This window comes from Lonchura striata, chromosome 18, assembly GCF_046129695.1.
Source record: "Lonchura striata isolate bLonStr1 chromosome 18, bLonStr1.mat, whole genome shotgun sequence".
Lineage (NCBI taxonomy): Eukaryota > Metazoa > Chordata > Aves > Passeriformes > Estrildidae > Lonchura > Lonchura striata.
In genome coordinates, this window is record NC_134620.1 from 7,320,938 (window position 1) to 7,336,630 (window position 15,693).

Sequence of the window (15,693 nt, forward strand, 5' to 3'; positions counted from 1 at the left end):
ATGGTTTGGGGGGAAGCTGTAGAAATTAGCTGAAGGATTCAAGACAAATGTTCAATAATTTTTATGTCTTACTAGACTCCAAATGAATGACTGCTGAGTGCATTTTAGCACTCAGTAGAAGAAAAATTGCTTTTTAGAGGAGCCTGAGATTTTAAAACAAAGCACACTTAAATTCTTTTGTTGTTCGGCTGGAAATTGACTTCAGTTCTTCTGCTTAGTAGGTATCCAACATCTCTTTTGCTTATGGGTAATTCATGATTCTATCTTCCCCTGCTATCCCCATCCTTTCCTTCCTAGACACACACCTAGATAGTGAATATTCTGGGTCTGACAGAGACAAGATTAAAATTTTACAAATAACATTTGGGGGGGGGGGGGGTTAATTTTGGCTTTTTTTTTCTGAGAATATGGATGATAGAAACGCAGGAAAATTCTTAGAACAGAGGGAGATTAAGTAAAATCCACCCTCCGAGTGATGGAGGAGTGAAAGAGAGAGACAGGAATGCATTTAAGTATTATTAATGCCTATTTTAAAAAGGAAGTGGGCTGGAAAATAGAGCTACAAATGTCAGTTCTTTCGAGTGAAATACCAGTGCTTGAAAGAATTAGAAACACACCCATTAAAAAGGCAGAGCTCAGCTGTGGTAACTCTTGTCTTCAAACAGCCAAAGGAGTAGCACTAATGTGTCCAAGGTGACTTACTGTGACCCCTCAACACTACCGTGGAAGCTAATGCTCCTAAATGGATTTTTCCAAACATCCTCCTGTGTAAAGGAGTGCTAAGAGGGAGCACCCAGCCTCTGCAATTCCTGGTTACTGTGCAAGTGCTGCTGTGAGTAAACCTGGAGTGTGTTAATGAGTGGAGGGGCTGGTGAGCCCTCCAGGATGAGTAATTGGGCACCGAGTGGTTACAGCAGTGCTGGCAGCTGACTACTGTTAATCACAGTGATGACTTTAATAGCATTTAATAGACACATATCTCAATTCAAAGTCAGATGTGATACTGCTCTTTTAAAAAGCATTTCCAGTGCCATTAACCTTCTGTCATGAGGAGCCACTAAAATTTCCACTTTTTTGTTGGATATTGGGAAAAGTACTTCTCTTGTTTTCTGAAATCTGGAGAGAAGTTGGCTGTCTGCACTGCAAAACCTGTGTTCAGTTGATAGCTTAAATCAGTTATTTGGGGCTGAAGCTTCCGTCCCAGGCAAAAAAATATCCAAGAAACCAACACCTAAAAACTAACCTAAAAAAGGTGTTTCCAAAACAAGTGGCCAAGAACTTTTGTAAATGGTATTTATAAATGGCATTGCAAAAAAGGTAACCAATAAATACCCTCAATCTATAAAGGGCATAGACAGTAAAGTCTAAGTTATTATTCCAGCTCTACTCTTAGTGCAAATTTAACTCTCTTGGTAAAATTATTTGTATTCTTGTGGATGCAGCACCAGCCATTGTCTGTTTCTAGTCTTACAATACTGAAGTATCAAGCAAATGCTTTAGGGAGAAGGTGGGGGGATGTTAGCCACAACAGAGCAGATTGCAGATGATTCATGTATAATTTAGCTCTAGTTAAGCCTGAATTAAATTTCCCTGCTTAGTTCTATTACTGTCCCTTTTGCAATTGGGCCTGTGCCTTCAAACAGATTCCTACTAGGAGAAAATGGTTCATTCCCCCTTTTTGAGGAGCAAACTCTTCTGATGAACAAAATGCCACTCAGGAAGGAGAAAAAAGAGCTTTCAATATGAATGTGAAACTGCCCAATCTACATGAAGTTATGTACTGTCCCTAAACACAAATTTATAACAGGTCTGGTTGCATTGGAGTAGTACTGGAAACCAGGGTGGGGTTTGCCAAGCTCATCAAAACTTTTCAAACAGCATCAAAACCAAGAGGCTGATCCTCTCTCTGTTACTAAATCAAGCCACTCAACCAGCCAGCTCTGTGGAGTATCTCTTTTGCAGCATTGACAGCTCTTGAGAGCTAAGCCAGACACTTTTTGCATGTGTTTTGGTTGGATTTTATTTAATTTAAAGTTATTTTTATTTATATAAGTCATGTCAGCTGAGAAGTAAACAAATGGAGACTTGAAGGAGTGTCTGCACTTCTGAACATGTATCTGTCACAGACACTTGTTAAAGTAATGCCTTAAAATGAGCTGGTAGGATCTTGTGACAGATAACTATCTTTGCATGGAACAGGAAACCAAAGTCTTCAAGAGAATCACATAAACCTTTCTTTTGGTGTGACCCATCAGACCTGAGCTCACAAGCTCTTCAGCTGCTGCTGATGCACACAAAAATAAAGAAGGAACATCTGTGTTGGCCACATAGAAAATTTAGCAAGATGCAGATTTTGTTGAGTAGAGGAGGACAAAATCAATAGGAAAAGAAATGTTTTCAAGCTTCTTGGAATGCAAATAATGGAATAAAAAAAAAAGGCAGCCTAGAAGAGTTGGCAGTGCACTGTCAGCTGAAAACCACTGTTTCAAGCAAATTAATTTGGCTGTGTTGTAATGTCTGTTTTATTTTGATAACAAACTCCTCTCAGAGTTTTATGTCTTATTATGTGCCTTTTAGTTGAAGAGACAAGATCCATTCAGTTCCTTAGAAAGTTAAATATATCTGGGCTTTGTGACATGTTAGATCCTGATTATTGAATTTTCTGTCAACTATTAAGCCTGATTACTAATTTCCAGGACATATTAACATATCAAATACTGATGTTATTACTGATTAAATGGTTTTGGATTTCCATGCACAGGAATGTCATTGGTCCTTCCTGATCAAGTGGATCACTCCTTGAAGTTATTTATCCCTTTTGAGGCCATACATTAGGCAGGTAAAAGGTTTGTTGCTTTGGCAAATGGAGCTGGAATGTGTGACCGTCATTCCTGCCAGGAACTATTTATCCTTTTATCTAAGCAATGATGCTTCTTTTTGGATATTCAAGGGTAAAGAGATGATAGCTAGGAAACCAGGGTGAAACCTTTGTGAAAAGGCATTTGGCTGAATATTGCATGATTAATACTGCTTTCTTTGTTTGTTTTTCCCACTTATTTTTTTCTTCAGTGTATTTAATAATAGCAAAATATTTTTTTATGTGGGGTCAAAACTTAATACTGACAAAAAAAAAGGTCAGTATAAAGTTTTTAACTCTAAGTTTCTTTAACTTAATTACTTTAATTACCTTTAACTTTCTCTTCTGAAAGTCAGTTCTGCTCTATGTCCTCCCTATTTTATTCCCAAATTTCTTTATCTTTTATATCCTTTTATGTTGTCACCATCTCCCTCCCCTAAATGCTGCCTTTTAGGCTACAAAATCTATTGGCTGCTAAGTCAGTTTAGTTGCCACTTTGTAATTTTTGCTTCATGTGTGTCCATAGTGAATTTGGTCCGATCTTTGGAAGCCTGCAACACCAAGTGTGTAAAAAGAACCATGTCAGCTAGGAAGATAAGAGACTACAATAACTGTTGCTTTGGCATGGACCAGTATTGGATATGTAAGAAGAAAACTCTGATATTTGTATTTCACTTCATAGGAATACTTACGCTTATTTCAGGTAACAATAGTTCTCACCCTGATTACAGGACTTCAAAAACGTTCTTGTCTCTGCCTTTCCTTATTCCTGCAGATTGTTTGTGTTTTCAAACATTTGCACTGTTGAGAGTGGGGGGAAAAGCTTTCTGCCTTCCCTGCCCTCCCCAGCTCTGTCCCCCCAAGCTGGCTGAGCAGGCAGGGTGGGAGCAGCAGCACAGCTCGAGGCTCAGCAACCTCAGTCAGTGCCATTCTTCAGGGTCTACCACGTGCTGTAATGCCAGTCCTGTGCTTGAGGAGTGGTAAGTGAGACCTCTCTTAACTACTCCTGCTGACTTAAAAACGTATCTTATCAGTATTAAAACAGTACAAGAGCAGAGTTGTTGCTTTAGGCACATTTCTTGCCACTGTGTTGGCTGATGAATCTTGAATGGAAGTAAGAGGGCCAGTGACTTTAAAATAGGAGCTGTTAGCCAAGTTTTGTAGAATCATAGTCCTTATTTATTTTATATGCTAGTCTGCACTTGTGACCCTGAGCAGAAAAGCTGCAGTACAGCAGGTTTTATAAGCTGTGGCTTAACCAGTTATCTAGTCTCTTAAAACTCTTATTTAAGCTGACTGGTTTCATGCACAAGTTCAAAACCTGTTGTCATTAATCATTAAATGCTATGCATATTTGTACATTCATTTACATGGATTGTTCTACTAGTGCTTGTGTGTATTATGCTACATTACCATATTTTTTATATATGTATGTATTGCATGAGGTTTAATTGTTGGGAATTTTTTGTACTGTCACTTTTGTATTCACACAGTGCCTCATGTATTATTTGCATATTGCAAGAAGTTGTTTCAAAACAGTGATTGGAAACAGGTGGGGATAAGAACTTGCCACTGTAGGATCTGATGGTTCTGAAGTATTAATAAAGTATAGTCACTCAAAGCACTGTGTTTCTTTTCTTAAAGATCTATTTCATTCTAATATTTCAGGTTCCTCATGTTGCAACTTTTTTCATGTAGGTCATGTTGCACATCTTTGAGTAGTTACCCTATTTCACCTCATTACCTTCTTTCATAGGGCTTTTCTGGAGAGAGATCAGTGGAAGCACTAGAAGGAAGCAATCCTTGGGATTACACAGTGTGCTTACTTGAAAAGATTAATGTCACTGAAACCATTTCAGGACTGTGTACCTCTAATTCATTGATTTGATCTGTTCCTTCTTTTTTCCATCTGACCACAGTGACAATGCAGGTTAAGTAGGGTGTACTGCTGGTGTCCTGCAGTAACAGGATCTGAATGGCTCTGTTGCAGCCAGATATGGTGACAATTTATTTACTTGCACACTTGTTAAAGAAATGGTCTTTGACCACTGAAGTGGGAGGCTGGAGAACAAATTCTCATAGTATGTTAGGGCTAATTTACTGCAGAACATAGAGAAAGTTCTAAGAGGAATAGTAACCTGAAATACAAGGCTTGGAAGCTAAGCTAACCTGTGTGATTGTTCCTGAAGTGCAGGTGTTCATATCCTCATGAGAGGAAGACATAAGGAGAGTAGGACAGAGATGGGAGACTTGACAAAAGGCAAGCTTTAACAAGGGGATCTGAGAGATGCACTCTTTCAGGAAGTTTGTCTAAATGCTTTTGTATTTATCCTAGAGAGAATAAAAGTCTACGAGAACCCAGAATGCTGCATCACAGGGAAGCAGATGAAGTATTTCTTGAAATACAAAAATAATTATAACCATAATGAATCATCAGGTGTGTTCTGGTCAAGATGTTATGGGCATGCTTTAACCTACTTCAGATCAAACCTCAAGTCTCTTGAAAATATCTTCCATTTCATGATTCTAAATGTCTTTTTTTTTTTTTTTGGTTTGTTGTTATTTTTTTAACAGGAGGAATTGCAGGGGTGAACTTCATTTGTAATAATCCCTAAAAAAGCAGCAAATTCCCAGAAAAGTGTAGGCTGGGGATTTGCTTGAGTAGGTTTAGCAGCAGTTTTCCAGCCTGTGATTCACTGGGCTCACCAGGGAGCGCAAGCAGCAGCTGACTGCTGCTGTTCTTCGGTGGTTTTGTAAAGCAGCTGTGGGAATCCATCAGCCAGGTAACTCCACAGTCCAAAGGCAGCTCCAGCTGATCTTTGCCAATAACAACACAGAGCTGAACAGAGTCGCTCCAGTGTCTCATGGGAATCCTGGGCTCTTCCCTTCCCAAAGAGCGCTGCCTTCCTCTAGGTCAGAGCCCATTCCAGCTGCAGTTGAGAACAGGACTGGACATCACTGTTTTTTCTCCTTGCTGGTGCCCAGCATTGGCTTTGTGTCTCCTTTTGAATAGTAGGAGATGAAATCCAGGCATTGCTGATTCTTGGCTGTACTGTCGTACTCGTGACTGTTTTCCTTCTCATCCAACAGATCCCCACCACCCATGTGTTCAACATGGGGCTCAGAGCCAACCTTCTGCTCCAGGATTCCAGTCATTGCAGTCTCTGTTGCTGAAGGGTTTGAGCAAGAAACAATCAATAAGCCTATGGAAGTGAATGTAAAGGAACAGCCTTTTTGGCCAGTTTGGGTCAGCTGTTCTGGCTGTGCTCCCTCCCAGCTCTTGTGCACCTCCTCAGTGGCAGAACCTGGAAGACTGAGATGTCCTTGATTTAGAGTAAGCACTGCTTAGCAACAACTACAGCATCAGTGTGTTATCAACATTATTCTCACGCTGAATCTAAACTACAGCACTGTACCAGCTACTAGGAAGAAAATTAACTCTATCCCAGCCAAAACCAGGGCTCTGCCAACAGCCTGGAAATGCCTGTCCTCTCCACCTGGGAAATGAAGTGAGCAGAAGTGCTTCTTCAGAGACTGGAAGAACTTTAAGAAATATGGGTTCTAGTAATGCAGACTTCACATCTCTGCCATTTGGTAAGGGATAGAGAAAACATTTTCTGCATCTAGATCAAGTTTGCTATTCAGGTAGCACTAATATAGATTAGATTACAGGCTTTCATCTTAGTGTCTCTAATTTTTATTTTTTAAGAAATTGAGCATAACCTTGAATATGTCATGCAAAAAGTTGTCTACAGTCTCTATATGTAGAGACTGTAATGGGTATTTACCTGTTTCACCAAACTGATACTGCAGTTTTGCTCATGTAACTGTGCAGGTGTTTTATGGTCAATATCTGTTATATTTCAAAAAAACAAACAATCTTGGTGGGTTTTTTCCAAAGTGTTAAGCCGTTCTTGCACTCTTCTGGTTTGTATCACTAACAAAATCTGCTACTGGTTGCACTACAGCAAATTCTTAATATCTTGTTGATGCTTTTTGAGGCTTGTGTTTTGTTTTGGGTGTTGTTTGGTTTTGGATTTTTTTTTTTTTTTAAAGAGTCAAAATGTTTTGAAGTTTGGATTTGCCATGTTCGCATGTTGTTATGTTGAGCTGTTTGGAAAGGATCTTAAGTTCTCATTAGAATGAGAAAATATTTAAATGTTTAAATGCTGCAGCTGTTACCTAGCCTTCAAATAGAAGTAGCTCTTGGAAAGGACTACTTTGAACAAGCCTTGACAAAGATAAACCTGCTCATTTTATACGAGAGTTCACAGTATGCTTGAGGCATATAGTAAGGCAAAACCAAGTCCTTTTGCATAGCCTCGAAGAAAAATTCCAGCTATGCTGTGGTGAGCCAGGCTAGCTCCAGAACTGCAGTGTGCACTTTGGTGATGTTCTCTTTTCCCTGAGAGGACTGAGCCAACCACAGAACGGAGACTTCCCGCATCATATTCTGAGCTGTAGAGTAAGCATTTCCAGGAAGAAGTCTGGGACTCCCTCGTACCCTGATTTTCTGCATATCCCGCAGCTGCTGAGCCCTGGCATGTGCCGGGGCAGCGGCCGGTGCCGAGGGAAGGCAGGAGGGGCTGGGCACGGAGAAGGCGGAGGCCGGGCAGGTGCCCGCGTCCCTCCAGGGCTGTGTGTGCCGCCCCTAGAGGGCTCCCGCCTTCCTCCGGCCGGAGCGAGCCAAAAAGCCGGCAGAGTCTGCGGGCGCCTGGCAGAGGGCACAGCCTGCACAAGGGAGCCCCTGCTGGGGCGGGCTGTCCTCCCTTTAGCGTTTTTCTCTTGCGGGTGGGCACTGGAAAGCCCAGTGGGAAGCGTTTCTTTGCCTGATAACACCTTCCTTCCTCCCGTGTCCCTGAAGAAGTTGCTGTTTTTCTGGCATTAATTGTGTGGCTTGCTTTTTACCGGTTAAAATCCAAGCAGTTGGTTCAGGCAGTTTTGCCCAGCTGCCTGATACCAGGTCTCTGATAACAGCAGAAATCTGGGGAGGGTGCAAAAAGCTTTTTAAATAGCAGATAAGAAAGAAATCTTTTCTATAAGGAGTGGGACTGAACAAGTGTAGGTTAGAATGATACTCCTTTTTGCATCTCTTAGTCAAGATTTTAAAATTCTGAAGCCTTCTTTCTCTTTATATAGGATATAGAAGGCATTTCTCTGTGTTTTTCTACAAAGAGATGCCTCTTTTTTAATCTTTTAGTTGACAGCCCAGTTCCTTTATGAAACCACATTCTGGTGTCAATGTGGGGAAAGGAAAAAATAATTCTAACAATGCATGAGAAGACACTTCAGGCTTTCTGCCTAATTAATTATAGTCATTTAAAATCTTGAGCAAAGTCTATGCTTGGAGAAGTTCTAAGTTATAATTAAGCCAAGCTGCTAACGATGGATCTAATTGTTGGGTTACGGACAAGCACAGGTAACACAAGTTGTGCCACTGACAACAGATATTTTACCCAATTGTTTTCTGTTGATGCAGCTAATTCCACACAACTGTTCCAGCAGCTGGAATGACCAGCATGGGGTGAGTGCAGAGGCATGTCAGGAGTTTTCCCTGACAGACTTTACTGGCACAAGGTCATTGGTCTTTACAGGTTCCATGTCCTCCTTAGTGCTGGCTGTCAGAAGGCTCCCTGGAGCACAGCTGCTTTATCCCTGCTCCTGCTGAACCCCTACAATGACAGACTTGGAGATGGGAGAATGGCTCAGCCACTGAGATGACTCTGCCAATTCTTTCTTTCTACCCTATAGCTTTCTGAAGAACAGAAATGGTGCCATTGAGATCAAGGTCAAATTCAACAGTGCAGGCAGGCTTTGGTGTTGTGCTGGTGAGTCTGCTTTTAAAACTAAACAGTAATTCTCTCCCTCTCTCTGTCCCCCCTCCAAAGGATTTCCATCTCTTCGAAGTGAGAGAAATATCAACTCGTATATGAGTTACTCTTACTATAGATCTAGGGCTGGTTGCCTGTACAATTTTTAGTCCTAATGGATCAGGACACTAAAGTAAGTATCAAATTCCAGACACTCAGTACTAAGGTGACATTTAAGGTCTAAATACAAGGTGTTTGAAAGTTACCAGCTAAACCACTGAAACAATGTTCCTGCTGCACAGTGCAAGTGCTGGATTTTGTACTGACACTAAAACCTTTGGAAAATAGTTTAATCTTCCTCCCCATACCAATTATGTTCTTCCTCATGGAGAAGTTTATAAGACTGGGTTTTGCCTGAATTGTAGCATTTCAATTTGTCTTGGTTTTGTTTGCTTTCTAAGGTAAAGAGATTATAGATCTGTGTTCCCAGTCCTAAGCTTTGTAATTGGTGGTTTTTACTTTTTTATTTACTTGGTAATGCTAGCAAGAGATTGGAAAGGACTGTTTTCTGCAGGGCAAAGTAGACATGAAGGGGATCTAAGAAATTTAGTGGTTTTTACTTTTAGGTAGTTTAAGGAAGAGCTAATTAATACACCCTAATACAAATACTAACAAAAACTCTTTGTTTCTTCCCCCTACTAATAATCACCTTTTGTAATGGAAGACACATTGCAGAAGCTGCCCCTGCCATTTGAAAATTGTCTTCTAATATTTTATTGTTAATGACCTTTTAAGTCAGTGAGCTATTCCCACTAGCAGTTGGCCAGGCCAGGATGTGCATTAGCAGGCTAATGGTAGGCGGCCTTGCCGTGTCCCATGGCAATCCTCTGGAGCTGGCTGCATCACTTGGAGCACTTAATACTGGCTTTAGCTCTGCTAAAGCACTTCTTGTGCTCCCATCACCTCCTTTGGGAGACTGCTCCATTGACTAATAGATCTCACTGTCAGGAAGTGTCTTTCCTGTTCTTCAGTCTTACTGATCTCAGCTCCAAAATATATAACTGTAAGTTCTTTGATTATGCTTCAATGAAAAGTTTAAAAAAGAAAAAAAAAAAAAAGAACAAAAGTGTTCACACTTGTATAAAAAAATAAACTGAAACTAACTTGGTTTCCAGTCTTTACTGTAAAACTTGTAGAACTTGGGTTTTTAGTTAAATGCTGCCTGCAGATACTTTTGGCTGATGGCAGCCGGATCTTGAAGCTGGCTAGCATTAAATCCACTCATAAATAAAACTACTGCGCCTTTGGGTCTGTCAGGGACTGATGTGTGTGCCTGTGTCATGTACAAAAGCTGGCAGCTAATGAAAGCCACACAGAGCTGCTCAGGGAAGTTTGTGAGGTTACACAATACACTAGTTGAGATGTCACAGGAAAGCCAAGGGCTGGGGGTGTGGAAGGAGGACCACCAGAGCCGCATTTTGCAGAAAAATGGTGTCAGCACAAGAGCAGCCTGCAAAACTGCCGGGCTGGGCAGGGGGAGCTGCCTGCAGCCCTCCACAGCCCGGGAGAGAGGCTGGTGTGCAGGAAGTAGCTGGGGAGGGGTTTTCACAAGGACCTGTTGTTTGGTTGTTCAGATTATATCAGTGTTCTGGCTATTGAGAGGGATTTGGCCTTTGGGTTTTGCTTTCGGCTTTATTTATTTTTGCTTGTTCTCAATTCTCTTTGTGAATACCAATATTCTGAGTCACTCAGAATTATTTCTGCCTTCATTAAAGATTCCTTCCAGCTCCCCTTCTACTGCCTGTAGGCTGGTGCCTGCCCTGCCTCCCCCTTTGCACTTTGCTGCACATATTTAGCTCTCAGTATTCCATCACTTCTCAACTCCTGCAGCTCTGGCACCTGAGTACCTTCAGTTCTTTGCACAATTTGTGTTCTTCATCTGATCTCTTCTGCATTGTTCTTGCACTGTCCCACATGTTTCCCAGCATTTGAGATATGGTATGAGGCTACAGTTTATCCCAGTGCTACAGCTGCTCTGCTTAGAGCTGATTGAGTGAAATGCTTCAACCTGGAAACCAGGCATCCAGTGTAACTGTTTCTGTTACACAGCTCCTTCTGTGTCACCCTTAATGAATCCATTTACCTATTTGCCTTTGTTTCTTTGGTATGCATTGGTGTTGAAACTGTCTATGTTATCTACACCAAACAGGGCCATGTTTCTCTAAACCCAAAATTAAAAGATGCACTATACCAATAATGTAATTGTATAGTGCTTTAAGGGATGTTCCTATATGAACTGCTGAGCTCTGTCACACTCTAAGGCTCATGTGTAAGAAAATACAAATCAATAAAGAAAATAACATGGGAAGGAGGATGGGTCACTGTGTCAATATTGTAGATGCCTTAGAGCTTGTTAATGACTGTCCCTAATGGTATTCAAACAATCTACATTTGCTTTAGCTTTTTTCAAAGTCCAGATGAGCTGCTCAGAGCTCTCTTAATGATGTGAATTATTTAATGCTCATTTGTATGCAGTATGTTCCTGCTTTGAAAGTACTTCACAGAATTGGAGCCAAATTCAGCCTTGCAGCTCCACTGAAGTCAGTGCTTGTCTGTGCATCTGTTGGTTGCCTCTCTTTTTTGTTTTGATTGAAGAGTTACCCTCTTGTTATGCTGATAATATTTTTTTAAAGGTAATATCTGCAAAGGATTTTTCATCACTCTTCTCTCCTCCCAAAAAATCAGCTGTAAGTACAGAAGCAGTTCTGCTGATTCTCACATCTCCCTCTTAACCCCTGCAAACTAAGCAGAATACAATTTTGGTGTTCTTTTCTTTCCTTTACTTTGCACCTCCTAAGCACAGTTTCAGTGATATCTGGCACTTCTCCTGAAAATCATCCTGCAAAGAATCTTTGCCATCTGATGTATGCAAGATATTCTCTGTGGCCCATTTCTTGTTTGACACAACATGAACTGGTGGAGACCAAAGTCTTGAAAAATTCTGCACATTGGTTATGCTCAGTGTAACAATGTCAGGATGTATTTTCTTGTTATTGAGGGCAACAGGCAGAGGAGCCTACCTGAAATTTTGAATTAAAGTAGCTGCTGAAAGGTGAAACAGACTCTCTTAGTTCAAGCACAAACTCGTTTTTAGTTAGACTTGATACTTGCAGTATTCTTGTAATGTAGTTTTTCAGTCATCCCAACCATGTTTTTAGCACACACACTGAAGAAAATAAAGAATCATTGCAAAGATATTGTTCACTCCCTCTGGGTAATGAGTAGGGCATGATTTTCAGCTTGCAGCACAGACCCACAGCCATCTACTGCCTGCATAGAGGAAGTGGGAGTAATGGAAAAGCAACCTCTCTAGATGTGCATGTCACTAGAATGGGCAGAGACGTTTCTTGTCAGGTGTTAGAGATTTGCTGGCAGCACAGGGATGAGTGCTGAGATGTGGGAATAATGGGTTCATTTCCATGCTCCACAGCAGATCAATCTAGATGCCCTGATGCCCTGTTTTACATAATGGAGTGTATGACTGCTTCCCCTCTCCCTTTTCTGCAGTACTGCCCTCCAGCTCCTGTCTGGGTTAATTTGGATGTTCTCTATTGCTCATTCCTTCCCTGCTCCCCTCCACTCCTCCCTCCCCACTGTTTGCCCATCCCTTTTGGCCTGCATCTCTTCCCTCTCTCCTGCTGGGATGGATGTAATCCTCAGAGGAATGTGGCCCACAGGCCTCTGCAGGACTTGGGCGTGTGACTCTGGAGAGCCACTGATGCCGAATGTAAAGCAGGAAAACACAGCCTCCTATCACCTGGCAGCCCAGGGAGGGAAGAGCTGGATATCTGTGGCTGTTCAGTGTGCCTGGGTGTCCAGACAGTTTATCAGATGAAAAATAGAGGCCAGACTTTTAGGCTTCATGTGCCATTTCCCTATTCATTGTGTCTGGGTGATGTATTCTCGGCCTGTGGTTTGAATAAATATTTTTCATAGCTACTTTCTGCTTCAGTCCCCCTTGGGACAGTTCTTTCCAACTCAGCTGCATCAGTGTGCTGAAGATGTGAAGTCCAAGTGTGTGGAACAGAGGAAAGAGGAGAGAGAACTTCATGCAGAACATCTAAGAAGCTTTAGCTTCAATCATATTTCCGTGAAAGCTGCTGCACACAACACAAGCTTCACCTGTAGCGTAAGTTGCACACAAATCTCTTACTCAGGACTCTTCTTCCCTTTGCTCTTTGTATTTATATGTTCACAGAGTATTCAAAGTATTTGCAAGGAGAATCCCAAGCTACTGGTGGGACCCAACCTAGTGACCCAACCTTTGCATTTGGGTTGTTTGGTGTGTTTTAGAGAGTATCCTGGAAAAGTAACAGGGATGTAAGGGAATAAAGAAATCACAATTCTGTCTGGGGAAACTGAGTTTTGTTTTATGTAGTAAGAACCCATCTCAACCCTGCTAGAGCTGAACAAACCCCCTTCTCTAGCAGAAACCCGAGTTGTTGTTAATTAACGTCTTGCTGAAAACTAAGTCTTTGCCATCTGTTCTGCCACCTCACTATGAATGCTGCTCTCATGTTGATTATGTAAGTAAAAATGAAAATATATTTTGGTAGAGTGCTGCATGGCACTGTGCTGATTCTTCTCCTGTTTCTATTTACCATTCCCAGCCCCCATCCCACAAGGAAAGGAAAAGGTGACAATTTGCTAAACAGAGCTAAATGCTCAGATACTTTCAAAAAGCATCAGAAGCTGCTTTCATCTTGGCAGCTTTATCCTGGAGCTGCCGTCCTGGCTGCCGAGCCCTGCGTGTTGTGGGAGCAGCCACCTCACCCCTGCTGTGTTTGAGCCCTGAGCCCTTTGCAAACCCTGCCTATTATTAGGTTCCTGAAAAAGCCATGGTGGGTAGATGCCCCATAAGCTGAAGCTGCTCTAAATTCTTGTGAGGGGTTAACTTGAAATGCAGAAGAAGGAAAGTGAAAAGGAAGGCCCGGTTACTCCATAAGTGATAGCCTGACCTCTGGGAGCAGCCTGCTGCTCCTGTTACAAGCGTAGCCTCTGTCTGTCCAAGGGTGGAGAAGGAGAGAAAGAGGAGGGGTAGCTTTCCTGTAAGTGGGTTAGAGCAATTACTGAGGTCTCTTACAGCAAATGAAGTTGTCAGTGTGAGTCACAGTCCTTTTTCTCTCACTGCCAAGTTTTAGGTATAACCAGACAGAGAGAGAGAAAAAAAAGGAAAAGCAACAATGGGGTAAAGTTGAACTGGAGCAACCCTTCATTCGGGGTATTGTTTGATGTTTTAGCTCTGATTGTACATAGAGATAAAGGATCTATAAATATCCTGTCTGCTGAAATTCCTTATCACAACATCGCCTGTCAGCTGAACAAATAGGTTAGGTTCTCAAATAATGCATAATTACAATTATGTATGTAAATACAAAATTACTGATTAAATCCCTGCAATATCACATGCAATGGAGCCTCATCACTGGAGAGGGCATTAACCTCTTGTGGTGCACTAGAGCTGCCTCAGCCTTAGGACAGCAAGTGGCACATGCAGCTGTTACTGCTGAAACAGCAGGAGCTTGGAGACTGGGCTGGAATAAGCAAGGAGATATTTATCTGCATGACTAGGCTAGATGAAAGCATCTTCTGACACTTTTTGAAAGTATCTGAGCATTTAGTTCTGTTTAGCAAATGTCTGGAACCTTTTCTACTCTGCTTTAGAGCTTTTAATGAAGCATTGTGATTCCCATTGTGGTCAATTGTTTGACACTTTTATTATTACTGGTATGCAGAGCGGTTTTTAATGTTTGACAGCTGGAGAAAGAAGTATTTTGTGCATTGAAACTTTTAGCACAAAGCTGCTGTTTTCCATTCTGCCTTTGTCTTTTATTCTTGCTGATGCAAATCAGCGAAAGACAGAACTGATTAAATTACATTTGTTTACTTCTTCCTTGATGATAATAAGACACAGCCTGCCTTTTATAAAAGAAATAGAGGATGTGACTGTTTCTACAGTGTTTCTACAGTATTTCTAGAAAGGCTTTTTTTCCCCTTACAAGATAAAGGCATTTATTTGTTTCTAGTGTCTTGATTTAGCAGATAATGTGCACTTCCTAATGTGTGTGGAACAAGAATAGAGCTATGAAGGACAGTTAGCAATGGATTCCATTTGGAAAGCTTCTCTCTTGTTATTTTTATTAATCCAACAGTATAAATTAGCAGAACACATCACAAAACAAACACAGCAAGATACTTCTGTCCTTCACAGTAGGCCTGCTGATCATTGCACAGAGCTGTGCCCTCCATTGCAGGCTTTGGGTTTATACAGCCACAGTCCTGCTACTGGGTCCTGCCTTCAGGGCACTGGTACCACTGGAGAGAAAGGAGAGGCACAAATAGGATTCCCAGGATTGTTTTGGTGAGTAATGTGCATGTCTTGGGGATTGTGTAATTTTTTTTTTTTTGAACACTTGTCCTGAGGAAGGAGGACTGGGTTTGTCTATCTTGCTTGCACAGTTTGCAAGGGAAAATTTCTAGTGGAAAGGCTCTCCTGATCAAGGCTGCTCATGAGAGGGTAGGACAATGTCACCAGGAGCACAGAGAATTATAGCTGAGAGACTTTGGGAAGCATAAATGGCAGAAACAGGAGAGCCAGAGGACAAGCAGAAAGGAGGTAGTTAAGGAAGCCATTACAAAACTGCCCTCATGATTCCTTTTTCCTGCATTTTTCAAAAACAGAGAAAAGGGTGGCAAAGGCAAGAGAAGTGCGAAGGCTTCTCAGCAGTGTAGTCAAACCTCCTGATTTTACAGCTGAAACTAGTCTTAGGGAGTGATATCACCTGGCAGCTGAGCCAAATCTAAAGGACTGCTGGTATCAAAATGATGCTTCTGCTTCCAGTCATGCTGCTTTCTTTGTACAGGTCTGGTGCTTGTCTGACTCTTTAATGAGCTCATGCAGCTCAGTAAATGGCAAGAAAATGAATTCAGTAAAAAATATACCAGTCTAGGAAAGGAGAAGAATTG

General features: G+C 41.5%; 1 long non-coding RNA gene across 2 annotated transcripts; it reads left to right on the forward strand.

Moving 5' to 3' along the window:
• The first annotated feature begins 6,431 nt into the window (after window positions 1-6,431).
• Window positions 6,432-15,006, forward strand: LOC110481308 (uncharacterized). Of its 2 annotated transcripts, XR_002467240.1 has the most exons (4): window positions 6,432-6,451; window positions 8,609-8,685; window positions 12,680-12,856; window positions 14,982-15,006. It is a non-coding gene; the product is annotated as an uncharacterized LOC110481308 (long non-coding RNA). The 2 variants fall into 2 exon arrangements; XR_002467239.2 differs by lacking the exon at window positions 6,432-6,451 and having other exon boundaries at window positions 8,445-8,685.
• The last annotated feature ends 687 nt before the right edge of the window (window positions 15,007-15,693 follow it).